This window comes from Pimephales promelas, chromosome 4 (genome assembly GCF_988280905.1).
Source record: "Pimephales promelas chromosome 4, fPimPro1.hap1.1, whole genome shotgun sequence".
Classification (NCBI taxonomy): Eukaryota; Metazoa; Chordata; class Actinopteri; order Cypriniformes; family Leuciscidae; genus Pimephales; species Pimephales promelas.
This window is the reverse complement of record NC_142772.1, coordinates 11,216,454-11,233,152: the sequence shown is the minus strand read 5'-3', so window position 1 is coordinate 11,233,152 and position 16,699 is coordinate 11,216,454.

The following is a 16,699-nucleotide window of genomic DNA, read 5'->3' as shown; positions in this document are numbered from 1 at the left end:
AGAAAAGTTACATAGTGTACCTTTAACAAATTTATTTTTGTGGCTACAAGGTGAATCTTGTGTGTTATTGATTTAGAACAGGCCACAGATGGAGGCCATGACGTCAGAAAGATATTGTGTAAAGTGCCATGACCTTTCTCGTTGCTGCTGTCCCACTCATATATCTTCATAATATGCTCAGCAGAAATGCTCAATTGGATAGACTGTCTACTTTTAATGTCTTCAATTGTCACCTGATTATATTTGCCATGAGCAGTGTGGCTTGAGGTAGAGATATGCTATTTTCTTTATATTGTAAATAACTTTGAGGTGCAGTGCATGTAAATGCACTTTATACACTGAAAAAGACTTAAGTTTATTGTTCCACACAGTGCACTTATATTTGAGGTACAATGGAATAACATGATTCATTGTTACAGTTGGATCAAGGGTGAGTAGAACTGTCTGTTTTCTTTTTATTTCTTTCAATATCTTAATGCTGTATTGCATATAGGCCTTGGTTTTTCTAATCGCAGGCAGATTTTTGGTAGTCTGTGAGTTATCAAAGAACATTTTAAATTACTGTATTATATTATTTATTTATTTTAAAATTTTAAAATCAAAATGGGCTTATGTAACTATTTTCAAAAAACAACCTCTAGATGGCAGTATGGTGCCAAACACCCCTCTCAAGAGAGCCACGTGTCAATAATAAAAAAAGAAAGTACTTTAGGCCACCATGAGGCTCCATTTTTTTTGTGTTTTTATTGCATTTTCTTGAACACTTACACAACAATGTACATTACATGCCTGTAACATCAAATATAATGTACAAAAACAAAACAAACAAACAAACAATCAAACAAACACCGGTGCTCTTATTACCTGAAAAGTGCAATAGCACAAACCAACAAGTTTAAAAGGTATTCTATAGATTACAATACAAGCAATGGAGTATATACATTCCTACACTGTAGCCTAATCCTTCTTAAAAAATATAAATATATTTTTTCCAAATGTGCTGCAGCTTTTATTCTTTCGAACGTCTTCAGACAGACTAAATCTTTGCTAATAAATGCAAGATGTATTAAGAGGCTGTTGAATGCTATGCCAACATTAGAGTTCATGTCTCTGGCGGTCAGCCTTTTTTGTGCTTTCTTGAATGTGACCACAGAATTATATAAGACTGCAGTAAAACCGGTTTCTCCTGCCAGAAATGCAAGCAAAGGGACACTGGGTGGAGTAGCAATGACATCACCAAGTCACCCAGCGTTCAGAATGCATTTAGAGGGAACTGAAAGGCAAAGCACACTAGAGTTTTTTTTTCAGAGGAAATGAGTTGCTTTTAGTCAGAACTGCTATATTAAGTGCACTGCAAGACTCTGCACAGTGTGTGACCATTCATGCTTCACACACATTAGCTGTATTTGGCAAAAGCTGTGGCTTTCAGAGCCAAGATGGAAACTTAAAGGAGGAAAAGAAGCAGGCAAGGGTTGAATATGTAGTAATTAAGTTTTTCTTCCCCTTTACCCTCTTTTTTCCCACTGTTCTGCTCTGCTCTGCTTCTTGAATGACTTTTGGCCACTTGGAACAAACTGTTCAAGGAACAGGCAAGCCTTTGAAGGCTGTAGGCTGCTAGACAGAGCAACTGTATCAACACATTTCTCCTGCTTAGAACAACACAGAACACATGACAGTCAACTATGTTTGCTTTTTCTGGCTAGGTAAACATTTTGCAGTGTACCAGTCTTGCAGAGATCAAACCAGATAACTTTATAAAAAAAAAAACATGCTGTTTTCAAAAGAAGGCACAAGACATATTACTAGTGCTCATTAATCTTTCAAAATACTCCCATGAACTCCCCTAAATTTGGCGCCTTTCTTGGTGTTGCAAGCCACTGGTTACATATGGTGCCGTGACCCAGATGGGAGTGAGGTTTTGGGATGTGAGTGTAACGTAGGGCAGTAAGAGCTGTGCGTCCAAAGCCCACTCCTCTGGCCTCAAGAGGTGTGCTACCTGACATTAAAGTTGCAGTCTTTAGCATTCTTTTTAGTGTGCATACTTCCCACGCCAAGATACTGGACAAAGAGTGTTTTGACAACATAAAAGTAAACTTTTTCATCATATATTTTTTTCGATTTCTGAGTTGGGTGTATACGTTTCCAAATCTAACTTTATGTAAGCAATAAGGTACGAGAGGCTGTGCTGTATCGTGAATAAGTAACGGCTGAAGGGCGTTGTTAGGCACGACGCGAAGCGGAGTATTAGTGCAACTTTCATGTATTTAAATCAATAAAAACATTCCTTCCGCTAGAAAAAATAATAGTCCCTGTGAACAACAACGTTCCAATGTTTAGACTACTATGCATGAAAACTCAAATAAAACCAACAAACCATTCTCAAACTTTGTCTCATTCTTTTTATTTTTTACAACACAAAACCAAAGTGTAACTGCACGTCAAACCAAACTTTGTTTACGAGGCCTTCAGGTGTGTTGGACAGTTTTATGGTGCTGAAATCTTCAGTAGAAATCGGTGTGTGATGCTCCGTTTTCTCACGACCCTCTCTTCTCATTGGCCCTCATTTATCAAAAGTGCGCACACCAAATTTCCAGCGTACACCTGGCGTACACCCAAAACCACGGTGATTTTGAGATTTATCAATATGGACGTTGGCGTACGGCACACTCAAATCCTACACCAGCTCAGGAGGTGGTGTACGCACGTTTTGAGTTAGTGCGGAAATGCGCAGAAAAATTCCTAACACCTCAAAACGCACTGACAAACTAAAATATATGATATATTATGACCCAGTGTAAAAAAACAACAAAATAGTATTTATAAACTTCAGTATTTATTTTTGTGCAACATGGACTTCAATTGTTTAATTTGTGAGACTTTACCAAGGCATTTGATTTGTAAGCATTCCTTCAGTTGCGAGCCTGTGGACTTTACTCTGCCGTTTCAGGATTATCCCGGCAGGTGCGCACGGACACGGTTCGGTAATGAAAGGCTTTCAATGACCAAAAAATAATTCAGACTGACAAAATAATAAAAAATACATTCCTCTTCTTTTACATATAATTATAATTCAAATAATAATAATAACGACATTCTTCTTCTAAATAACAAGCGCCATTAATAATACAAATCATAATAGGCCTAATAAGAAGAAGAATATTGCAAATTGTCATGCAATTATTAGTGTGAATGAATGGTACTCCACATCACATCATCATCATCACTATTGTACACCCCAATACATGTGAAGTGATTCTAAATTGAATGCTAATTCAAAAGACGTGTTGTAAAATAATGCAATGTGATAGGTCATTTCGGCATCACGTCAGAGAAGTTTCTCTTCTTTGCCGTCTTCCGTGTGTCCATGGCGTAAAATGAGGGCGTGGGGGGAGCGGAGACTTGAATATTTAGGGGCGTGTTATTCTAATGACGATCGTTTTCTGCCGCGGGATTTATCAAGGGCAGGCATTGCGTACACCTGGATTTCAAAGGTACGCACAGCTTCATAAATCAGGCGGTGAGAGGAGTGTAAGCATAATCTTACGCCAACATACACCCGTTTCTACGCAAGAATGATAAATGAGGGCCATTGTCTTTACGACTCCAACGAAAACATTATTGGATGAGGTGAATTCGCCGTCTCTCATCAGACACCAGGACAAACTCAAAGGTGGATCATTCAGGAATCTGTTCAGACCCGCACGTAACGCTACATAGCTACTGATCCCATATTTTTCTCCTTTGGAGCTTCTGACAGTTCCGTAGTTGTCACGGATAAGTGCGTTGAGTTCCATCTTGGTGATTTGTTTAAAATATATGCTGCAAGTTACCCTTTTCACTACACCAGTCACCGAAGCATTTCACTGCCCATTGGGTTTGCTGCATGGTATGTTTTTCATTACGAGTCTTCTCGAATGTATCAATGTTACATTTCATCACTTCGGCATGACGGTTCATATTTGTAGAAGTCTCTCCAAATTGTTCCTCAAAACACTTGTCCATCATCATGCCACCTAGTAAATCGAAATTTCATTTTAGCCTTTTTAATTCTAGTTTAGTTTCTTAGTTTAATTCTTAGTTTTTTTCAATGTTATATTGATACATGTGGATGCTAAGGGTGTTGCTATGGGCGCAGTGATAAATAGAGCCGTTGGGTGAAGCGGTCATAGCCGTGTTTTATCGTGAATAAAGCACAGCTACTGACCAATCAGAATCAAGGATTGGAACTAACCGTTTTATAAATTGCCTTAATCACTGTCTTGTTTGCTCAAACATAGCACCATTTTGAAACATGTTAGCAATTCCTATAACGACTGTTAGCCAGGCTTAAAATATGTAATACACAGAGGGGTTAGTTGTAACACAGTGTTTCAACTAAGCCGCCAAGTGTACAATGATAATCAAGTGAAAAAGGAGCCAAACAACTTTTCAGGTTTGAGTATACATTTAACTTTGTTGGACTTTCACAAACAATATTGGAATTTAAAATGTTTAAAATTGAGTGTTCTATGAATGATAACTTGTTTATTTATTAAAAATATGGCATGTTTTTAATGCAATAAACCCTTTAAATTTTTATTCTTAGCTCATTTGTATTATTATTACTGTTATTATTATTAATAATAATAATTGTACATGCAGCTGCCACACACAAATCTAATTTAATTGCAATTACAATATTTTATAATTTTATTTATTATTATTTATTGCAAAACTGTGCAGCCCTTTTCTATGTCTCTATCCATGATATTGATCCACAATAGAAGGATGATTGGATGAGGGATGGATGTGTGGATATCTGTCTATACAGATGCACAAACAATATCAAACTATACAAATAAAATAGTCCTCAATTATGTGTGTTACACACAAGTGTTACAACTAACCCCTCTGTCTGTTACAATTAACCCCGCATATGGGGTAAGTTGTAACATTTGCACTTCTGTCACTTTCAGTCCAACTGTACGAAAATGGTAGGTCCTAGAAAAAAACTTTAAGTGTTCATTTGTAGCAGAGATGTGTATGTTGCTTGTGGAAAAAAAAATATTAATCTAACCTAATTATTTTTTAATTAATTGAGCCAAAACCAAAATGCGTTAGATTGTGCCCCGCTCTCCCCTACTATATCTAATGAATTAATTTTGAATTACTTTTTTAGTACAGAATACCGGAAGACATTGTCAGAAGCTAGCAATATGACTGTGTCATATTCATCGTCAAGTGTTAAAGGAAGAGTCAAATAATAATCATAATAATAATTCTCTATCAGCACTTCAGTCATGCTGTTAAAGTAATGATTATAATAAAGTAATAATTATTTACTCCTCATCAGCTTTTTGTTATGTGGTACAAAGTGAAAATTATAACCAGTGTACCTTAGTCCACCAAGGCACACAATGATGTCAGGATTTACAAAACAACAACAATCCTAAAAATATATTTTTAAGTAGATGTGAGTGTCGCTTAGCTAATTTAACCACAAGGCTTAACCTTGCATGTTGGTGTTCTGTGAAGTTGCTTACTGATAAAAGTCAAAAGAGCCCACCTCACTTGTCCAACTATTTTTAATTATCATTTACCAGGGGAAAGGTGTGAGTAGATCATAACAGCACATCTCTTCTCAACAAGCCTCATGATTTCAGGTATCATTCATGTCTCTACCACAAACAGTGTAGGACAAGGTTTGCTCAGATGCCTAGCCCCAAGTATGAATAACAGCCATAGCGATGCTTGCCTTAGCAAGTACCGCTAATTAAATGTTATTTGGGAATTGTGGTAAGGTTGGGCCATCCAATGTCGATTTGTAAACAATAGTTTTAATTTAAAATAGGAATGTTTTAATAATATTTGGATTAAATGTTTGAATAACTCCATCCAATTATATCTTGTTGACAATATCTACACATTTGAGGATTAGTATTAATATTCTATCTGTATAAATGTTTTTATAATGGCTGCCCTTACGCAAAATACTAAGTAATGTCCAAGTATATTTTTAAGTATCCTTTTAGTTAATATAATAATATTGAAAGTATACTTTATTATTTTTAGTTTAAAAGAAATATACTAATAGAACACTCGAATGATTCTTTTTCACAGGGGTGTTGAACCTTACCAAGATTTTATTTTTAAAACACGAACCAAAACCTTGATTTCATCTGTGTGTTGTGAATAAGAGGTCTTAGCACTGTACAGCTTTTGTTACTACACAATATTCTGCTTGAGAAATATGATCTTTTCAAACTCTAAAAGTAAAGTAGCCACAAACACATCTGTTAAATGTTGTTTTGGTTGCTTTGCATTTAAGGTGCATGCTAATTACATGTTTTCACTTGTTTTTTTTACAATCTTGATGACCTCGTTCAGATGTTATGTATTTTAGGCCTCCAGGAGGACAAGGCACGATTAAAGGGAACTTGCGAAACATTAATCATTTTGTTTATATATATATATATATATATATATATATATATATACACAGGTTGATAGAGATTGCAATAAAAAAAAAACTAAGAATTTTTTTTTTTTTTTTGGACGCTGTTTACTTTGTTGAAACTAACACAGTCTCATCCTAAGAAGTCATATAACTGACGTCTTGGGACGTCTTTTGACCATACGTCAACATCCGCCTTTTTAGGGTATTGAATTGCCTTTGAATTGCCTTTTATTGTCATTGTGTCATGATGTGGTTTTGTCTTTGTCTTTGTATTATTAGTGGTTCCCTGTCTATTGAGTTTTTCCAGGTGTTTCCTATTGTCCACGCCCCCTTGTTACCTTGTTAAGTTTGCTTGTCTGATTATTTAAGCCCTGTGTTTCTGTCTTAGTTTGTGAGTTGTTGAACGTGTGAGGTCGATGGTGTCGCTCCTGTGTCTGAGTCCTGTTCCTGAGTCTTTGTTAAATATGTAGTTTGTCTAAATAAAGCCTATACACTGCGTTTGGATCCAGCCTCCTTCCTGTGTTTCTGCCACATCACGGTACCGGCGTCACAGAACAACTCACCAAAACATGGATCTAGCAGGTAGTAGCCAGAGCTCACTGAGCAAACTCTGCACTATTTATCAGAGTAATCGCTGCATCGAGGATTACGTGGAGGAATTCCTTGTGTATAGCCATCTCGTTCCGGATGTAGAAGATACTTTGAAGGACTGTTTCTGGAGTGGTCTAGATCTAGACATTAGTTTAAATTTACCAGAGGAGGACCCTAGTTGGACCCTGGAGCAGTTCATTGATTTTGTCCTGCAGTTTTGTGGATCTCCCTTCACTGTTGGAGAGGTAGAGAGGGATGTTATCACGACCATCATGCCCGCTGAGCCCGTGTTCCACGTCTCAGCAGAGCTTCCAGAGCCTCGTCACGTCTCAGCAGAGCTTCCAGAGCCTCGTCACGTCTCAGCAGAGCTTCCAGAGCCTGCGCTGCACGTCAGCCACGTCCAGCTGGAGACTGTTTCTGAGCCGGAGCTTGCTCCAGCCTATGTCCCCGTAGCTACCCCCAAGAAAATTTTGGGGGGGGGGCAGTAGGTCTCCGCCGTGGCCACCCGAGGGGTCTTCACCGCCGTGGCCGCCCGAGGGGTCTTCTCCGCCGTGGCCGCCCGAGGGGTCTTCACCGCCGTGGCCGCCCGAGGGGTCTTCACCGCCGTGGCCGCCCGAGGGGTCTTCACCGCCGTGGCCGCCCGAGGGGTCTTCTCCGCCGTGGCCGCCCGAGGGGTCTTCTCCGCCGTGGCCGCCCGAGGGGTCTTCACCGCCGTGGCCGCCCGAGGGGTCTTCAACGCCGTGGCCGCCCGAAAGGTCTTCACCGCCGTGGCCGTCTGAGGGACCTTCACTGTTGTGGAAGCCCGAGGGTTCCACAGTTCCGCCCTGGTCACGTCCACAGCCTGCTCCGCCCTGGCCTTCGCCTGGTCCTGCTCCGCCCTGGCCTTCGCCTGGTCCTGCTCCGCCCTGGCCTTCGCCTGGTCCTGCTCCGCCCTGGCCTTCGCCTGGTCCTGCTCCGCCCTGGCCTTCGCCTGGTCCTGCTCTGCCCACGTTCCGCGGCCCAGGCTCGCCTTGGCTACCTCCTGGTCCCGTTCCCCTGCACGGGCCTGGCCCTCCGTCCCTCCCCCAGACTGCCTCCGCTTCACCGCCCACCGGAACTTTTTTGTTTTTATGGGCGTCAGGAGCCGCCCATAGGGGAGGGGCTCTGTCATGATGTGGTTTTGTCTTTGTATTATTAGTGGTTCCCTGTCTATTGAGTTTTTCCAGGTGTTTCCTATTGTCCACGCCCCCTTGTTACCTTGTTAAGTTTGCTTGTCTGATTATTTAAGCCCTGTGTTTCTGTCTTAGTTTGTGAGTTGTTGAACGTGTGAGGTCGATGTTGTCGCTCCTGTGTCTGAGTCCTGTTCCTGAGTCTTTGTTAAATATGTAGTTTGTCTAAATAAAGCCTATACACTGCGTTTGGATCCAGCCTCCTTCCTGTTTCTGCCACATCACGGTACCGGCGTCACACATTGCCTATAACAACGAAATTTAAATTGCACTTCCCATGGTGGTAACACATAATATGACAAAAACAACATCAGTACACACAGTACATAAATACTGTAAAATCTAACATTGTTCTTACTAAGAATTTTTTGTTAACTTTACTTAAAGTGCTCAAAATAGGCGCGCTCAACTACCAAGACGTTTTTTGGGTGCGAGTTATAAAACAGTGATCAATGTAAAGAAAAAGAACCGCACTCTCGAGTTAAATCTCATGAGATTTAACTAGAGAGTGCGGTTCTTTTTCTTTAACTTTACTTAAAGTGCAATAATTTGTTGAACTTACTTAAAATTTCTTAGTAATCTGTACTGTTTGCATGTGTGCTTTCGTTACTCAGAAAAACCTTGTAAACATTACTTGACTGGTTTGAGTACCATTTTCAATTTGCATTCGCTCATTTTCCAGTCATCTGGAGTGTTAATGTCAATACACCTAAATATTTTTGGGAGAACATCAAAATTCTTTAGTTGACTTGTTGATTTCCCTTTCTCACCATTATTGTGATTGATGTTCCCTTTGGTTGGGCACTTGGAACTTAATTTATATTATTGTTCTCTTCCAATTGTTTGCAGTGATGCAACTTGAAATCATAATTATTTGATTTCAAAGGAAGTGAAGTAATTTATATATATATATATATATATATATATATATATATATATATATATACAAACACACATACTTAAATTAATTAATAAATTATATATAACATAAATATATTTCATGTATAATAATGATCTTTTAACAGTTTATTGCTAACGCTTATGGCTTATTTGTTGCTAACGCTTATCGCTTATTTGTGACAATATTTTTGGTTGAGTCACACACAGACTTCAACATTCAGCATGCAAACCACAACAGTGGTAACATTTAAAAAAAAAAAATTAATTAATTAGACATTACAATTTTATTTGCTGTCTCTTTTCAGTATAACCCCAATAACGATAGCAAATAAAATTGTAATAAAGCCAAAAATAGTAAAATAAAGCAATTAATTTATTCATGCCGCAATGCACTCTGGGAGTACACTTCCTCGGTTCACAGATACTGGAAAGTAAAAGATCAAGTATAGTATAGAAATTATTTTAAGTTACTGGAACTCTCTTGTAAGTGTACACTACTAGGCATGCACTTGTTATATTATTCCTATTTCACTTTACTCAGTTTTTTGAGTGCAATCGGTTTGCATGCTTTTTTCAAGTAAGGTGTACTTATTGGATTTTACAGAGAATACATAAAATATAGATAAAAGATAAAAGCTCAAATATAATCATTAAAAATGCAGAGCAATCTAGATGCTCATGAGTTCAGGTATTTTATAGCATTTGGATAAAAACTGTTCAAAAGTCTTGAGGTGCGACCCCAGAGAGATCTGTAGCGCCTTCCAGATGGCAGCAAAATAAAGAGGCCTCGACCTGGATGGGAACAGTCCTGGATTATATTTTTTGCCCGCTGCCTGCATCTGGTTTGATATATGTCCACAAGTGAGGGGAGCTGTGTGGGAATAATATTTTGTGCTGATTTCCTAACTCTATCCAGCTATTTTTTTTTCAGCAGCAGTGCAGCTACCAAACCACACCAGAATATCATGTGAGATAATGCTTTGGACAGAACAGTTGTAAAAGGATAAAAGTAATTTCTGGGAGAGGTTAATTTTATTGAGTGACCTGAGAAAGTACAGTCGCTGCTGAGCTTTCTTCACAAGAGCTGTAGTGTTGGTTTTCCAAGTAATGTCCTGTGAAATGTATGTCCCAAGGAATTTGACTGATTATTTATGTTTTTGTTTATTATAGAAACCACACTCGTGCACCCTTAATATCACATACATCTGTTCATGCACTGCATTGAGTATGTTGATGACTGGAAACTACAATTAAAAGAGTGATTGGACCTTTGGATATTTTGTGCATTCCTACCGATGTCCCGTGATGAACCTAATTAAGTGAGACCCAGTCAATACAGTCCAGAAAACTATTTAATATTGGTCCTTCGAGCCGGATCGCGGTGATTGTCACGGATAAGATGTTCAAAGCCCATTCAGAGTCACAGTGCGAGCCTGATGTCCGCAGTAAACGACTACCACGCCCCCCACGCCACTTGAAAGATTAGGAGGTGGAATACAGCGGCTTCCAGCATACATATCCTCCTAATTTGAGGACGCGACCAGAGCCTTACCGAGTCGGGAGATGAGGGTGCTGTTGGGATGACACCCTTCACCAGGTGGCATGTAACTAACCAAGGGGATGTCACTGAGGATACTGAAGAACAGTAAGGAGACAGAGATGCTCAAACAGTGATTTGGCAGCTACGAGAAGAGAACACACGACTGCATAAAACAATTGATAACTTGAAACAGCGCTCTGAAAGGGATGAAACTGACACATCACAGTGCCCTGAGCCTTTGCCTCGCACTCACTACTTAAAAAAGGCAGCTAAGAAACATTGTCCAGTTCCCACTTCACGTATGAGCAAGTCATCAGTAGCTCAAATGAGTAATCAGTTTTATGTAGTGTCTAGGAAACCAGTGACGGATAAAGGAATGGAAGATTCAGCAGATGAGGAGATAGATGGTGAAACTGATTTGTCAAGTGAACTTTCAGAAATGAGAATACAGCCCATATTAAAGAGCAGGCATGTGCAATATCAATCGAATCTACCTTGGGTCTACATTGGCTTTGCCAAGCAGACACACTTGGTTACCGAGCTCATCTGAAGGAACCACAAGTTCCCACCATGAGGTATGTCTATCAGGTTTTAGCTAGTCAGTACAACCCACTAGGCTATATTATCCCCTTCACAACTAGAGCCAAAGTACTGATACAAAGACTGTGGGGGAAAAAAACGGGAGTGGGATGACCCGTTGCTACTTAGTGACCTCTTGCAAGCCTGGCATGAATGGGAAGAAGAATTGCAGTACCTAAACAAGATTGCTATACCTCGATGCTACACTAGCACAGAACTGGATTCTAAGGTGTGCAAAAGAGACATCCACATATTCTGTGATGCTTCAAATCATGCTTATGGGTCAGTGGCGTACCTTAGAACGGAGAGTCCTCAAGGCCAAGTCGAGGTTGCATTTATCACGGCAAGATCAAGGGTGGCACCAAAGCGGCAGTTATCCGTTCCCAGGCTGGAACTCTGCGCAGCACTCAGTGGAGCTCAATTGGCAAGACTTCTGGTAAAGGAACTCACCCTGGACATTGGACAGGTGATATTATGGAGTGACTCATAGACAGTTCTAGCTTGGATTCAATCTGATTCATGCAGATATAAAGTGTTTGTGGGCACAAGAATTGCAGAAATTAAGGAGCTGACTGCTTCTTAAACATGGCATTATGTGAAATCTGAAAACAATCCTGCAGATGATATTACTCCTGGCAAAACACTTCACCAACTATCAGGGCCAAGTCACTGCAAACAAGGACCACAATTTTTGTGGCAAGACCAAAGTACCTGGTCTAGTGACCCAGAAATATTAGTCCCAGACAACACAGATGAAGAAAAAAAGGTAACCTTTTGCAGCTTGACCACAGTAGATTTCTCTGACATAATACAAGAATTCTCACCATATCACAGTTTTGATCAGCTGGTGGAACATGAAGTACAGGAACAGTTGAAACAAGCCAATGAGACAAGAGATTTATGTGCCCAAGACTATGTAGCTGCTGAGACCTCACTCTTGAAACAAGCCCAAGCTATGTGTTTTCCAGTTGAACTTGATACATTAATACGTGGTAAATCTTTGTCTTCTAACAGCAGATTGGTTTCACTGGCACCAGAGATAGACCAGTCTACTGGGCTCATGAGAGTTGGTGGCCGTTTGCGACGTAGTGAGCTGCTTATGCCAGATACTGCCCATCCAATTGTCATTGATCCTAAACACCCACTCAGTCAACTCCTGATCCAACATTATGATGAAAAACTTCATCATCCTGGCCCAGAAAGAGTATTTGCTGAGTTACGCCGTAAGTACTGCATCATTAGGGCGAGAAGCAGTACGGCGACACCAACATCAGTGTCGTGAATGCAAAAAATGGCGTGGAAAGCCTGAAGAGCCATAAATGGCTGATTTACCACCAGCCCGACTCCGTCTCTACCGCCCAGCTTTCTATTCAACAGGAGTTGATTGTTTTGGGCCTTTCACAATCAAAGTAGGCCGGCGCAATGAAAAACGTTGGGGATCATATTTAAAAAATGACAACCAGAGGAGTCTACATTGATTTACTTCCCAAAATTGATACAGAGTCATTCCTCATGGCCCTACGCAGATTCACTGCATGTAGAGGTACTCCCCATGAACTCTATTCTGACCAGGAAACAAAATTCAGAGGAGGAGAAAGGAAACTATCAGAAGCATTTGCAGCCATGCAACCTACTCTGCAAAGTCAGCTTGCAAAGCAGAAAATTCAGTTTAAATTCAATCCCCCTGGAACTCCTCATTTTGGTGGATTATGGGAGAGGGAGATCAGGTCTCTGAAATCTGCTCTCAAAGTTACACTTGGAGCTCAACATGTTACTGAGGAAGTGCTAAGTACTGTGCTTACAGAGATTGAAGGCATGTTAAACTCCAAACCTCTGGGTTACGTGTCATCGGCCGTAGCAGATGTTGACCCCATCACTCCAAACAGCCTGTTATTGGGGCGGTCAGACCCTGGTTTACCCCAAATTGTATACCCTGAGTCCGAATTACTTAGCAGGCGACGCTGGAGACATAGCCAGGTCCTTGCCGACCATTTTTGGGCCCACTTCATCAAGAGATACTTGCCTGGACTGCAAACTCGTACAAAGTGGATGACTGACACTGGCGAAGATCTAAAGATTGGGACAGTAGTGATGATAGTGGATCACCAATTGCCTCGAGCCCTCTGACCAGTGGGTAAGGTCTCAGCCACAGTACCCAGCTCTGATGGGAAAATCAGAACTGCTGAAGTACAAGTGCAGGGTCGGAAATACATCCGACCAGTGAGTAAACTTATCCGTTTGCCACCACTACCTGATGATGATAAAGACTCCTAAGCCTTTTCTAAAGTAGAATTTAAAACGTAAATTGGGGCGGCTGTTAAAAAGGCTCAGTAGGTTAATTCTAATTGGTGGGTTGTGAATTATTGACAGTCGTATCTTAAGCCCCGCCCCAGAGTTTGACGCAACTGGTTATGTTCACTTGAAAGCTGTGGAAGGTTCGCGTTTATTCAAGCCACATGAGTGTGTGTAACTTTGAAAGTAAGTTTAATTTCCACATATATCGTTTATCGTTTATTTTGCTATTTGTTGTATTATGTGTAGAAACGTTTTGAGGTTGAGTGTAATTCGTATCTCCGTGAAGCTAATGTTAGCATTATGTCTGGGCATCATTTTGCACGTGTGATCTGATGCGCGCTGAATAACTTACGTGAAATAAGGATAACGACTCAGATGTTCCATATGTTTACCTCAGTGTTTACACTTTAGAGATGTAATTGAGCTGTATTTAGGTAGATTGTGAAGATTACACTAGATTGATTTGAGATATGGTTATAAGACGATAGTCACATGTATATTATTGGACAATTGTTTACATCCATAGCCATGTATCTTCATGTGTTTATTCTTTTGAGTTAAATGTTTATCATTTATCACTGTAAACTGATTATTTATGTTTCTGTTTATTATATAAACCACACTCGTACACCCTTAACATCACATACATCTGTTCATGCACTGCATTGAGTATGTTGATGACTGGAAACTACAATTAAAAGAGTGATTGGACCTTTCGACATTTGTGCATTTTTACCGATGCCCTGTGATGATCCTAATTAAGTCAGACCCAGTCAATACAGTCCAGACAACTATTTAATATTTTTTATTCCTCTTTTTAAGCAACTTTAGCATGGGTGCCCTAACGTATTCACATCACATTATATACAAATACACCCGTGCTAAAGTTGCTTTCAATTTCTTAAAATTTAAATTGCTTAAAATTTCGGGGAACTGCACCACACGTATTAACAAATATTGAGGAAGGTGTTACGAAGCTGGAGACGAGATAAGATCCATGTGCAGCTTTATTTAGAATCATCAAACAGGCAGGGGTCAGGAAACAGCAAAACAGGGATATCAGAGAGTGAGCGCAGAGAGTCGTCAGGTGACAGGCAGAAGATCGGGGCAGGCAGCAAGCAGGCAGAAGTCAGGAAACAAACCAGGATCAAAACCAGAGAAACAAGAAACAGAATAAACGCTCAGAAATTACAAGCCATGGCAATGCAATACTTCGCACTGAGTTCATATTTGAGTGTGGCTTATATGGAGAGTCTGATGAGGTGCAGGTGTGTGTGTAATCAGTCACAGGGATGAGGCATTATGGGAAACGGAGTTCTGGTGAAGTGATCAGTTCTGATGTGGAGTGCCCTCTGGTGATTCTCTGGGGCACTCCAACTGGTAATCGTGACAGAAGGTGTCAAGGTTTATTTTATATGAATGGCATTCTTGTTACACATTTTAATGCTTTTTTTTTCTTCATTATGAGACCAGGACAGTTGTATCACAATATTTCTTACTTAATCTTAATTTGCAAAACTAAACAAACTGATTGAGGGTTATATCATTGACCCAGATATCTTATTCTTTACAAAAGTTATGATCAATTTGTTCTCAGAAGTCAAATGGTTCAGAAGAAACCCCAAACTTTAAGCATAATGTCAATGATAACAAATTAGTTAACTAACCAAATAAGTAACAGCACCACTAAATAAATTGATAAACTCCAACAATCCACCTTTAGTCCAGATTAGCCAATGATTCATGGAACCAACAGTACACCACACTACAGCTGCTACTGTTTGCTGTCAAATGTTATGTAATTATTTGCTCATTGAGTTTCATCCACTTTCGACAATTTGTCCTCCACTAATGTTAACACCGCCGTGGTCACCATGAAGAGCTTTGCTCTTAAGTGGCTGAAGACCAGAATCAGTCTGTGGGACTGAGATCACTGAAAATTGTTTGCTTACTGTTGACATTTGCATTGACAAATGAGAGATAAAGGGCAAAAGCAAATTAATTAGGAAAGTTTTTCATATATGTCAAGGTTTTCTGATGATATTACCTTATATTGCTACATTTCCGGAGTAAGAACTGGATCAGACTATTTCAACACTCAAATGTACACACGTACAAAGGTTGTGAAGTTACTTTTCACTGAAAATAATGCCATTCTGCCATTGGATTGGGATAATTTCTATAAAAATCTCCATCAAAAGGTCCATTCACAGACCAAGATTGATAATTATAACAAACAATAATTTATTATGTATGCGTATACTTCAGTTCTGTCTCAGATGCTTTAAACAATCTAGCTATTAATATTTCCTCTGTGTCATCATTGTTTATAACTATGATGTGTTCTTCACTATTCTAGAACAATTATTAAAACTTTATAGTTATTGTTATTTTTACCAAGTCTTGGTGATACTAGTTAGGATCAAAGCTTGTATTGACAAACCATGTGCAAATTCATAAGTTAGAACAATTTCTGAGCATTTTCTCCTTAAAACTACAGTGAACTAAAGACAGTCTCAAAATCACGGTTTGAAATCGCTGGTGTTTCAAACAACATCCAATCAACCAATTCATCTAATCAATCATCAACGAGGGGATCTCTGAGCTGGTGTGATTGAGTGGGGGCGGTGCTAATTTAAATATTCATAGTAATGCAAATACTAAATGAGGCAAGGGTTTAGAGTTACATTCAAGCTATTTTAAAGGGATAGTTTACTTTGAAATTCATTTTTGTGTTTTAGCTTACCTCAAGGGCATCCAAGATGTAGGTAAAATAAAAAAAAATTCATCACATTTATATAGCGACTTTCTGGACACTCAAAGCGCTTCACATAGAGGGGGGAATCTCCTCAACCACCACCAGTGTGCAGCATCCACCTGGATGATGCGACGGCTGCCATAGTGCGCCAGAACGCTCACCACACACCAGCTTACTGGTGGAGAGGAGACAGTGATGAAGCCAATTGGTATATATGGGGATGATTAGGAGGCCATGATGGACAGAGGCCACTGGGCAAATTTGGCCAGGATGCCGGGGTTACACCCCTACTCTTTCGAAAGACATCCTGGGATTTTTAATGACCACAGAGAGTCAGGACCTCGGTTTAACGTCTCATCCGAAGGACGGTGCTCTTTTGACAGTATAGTATC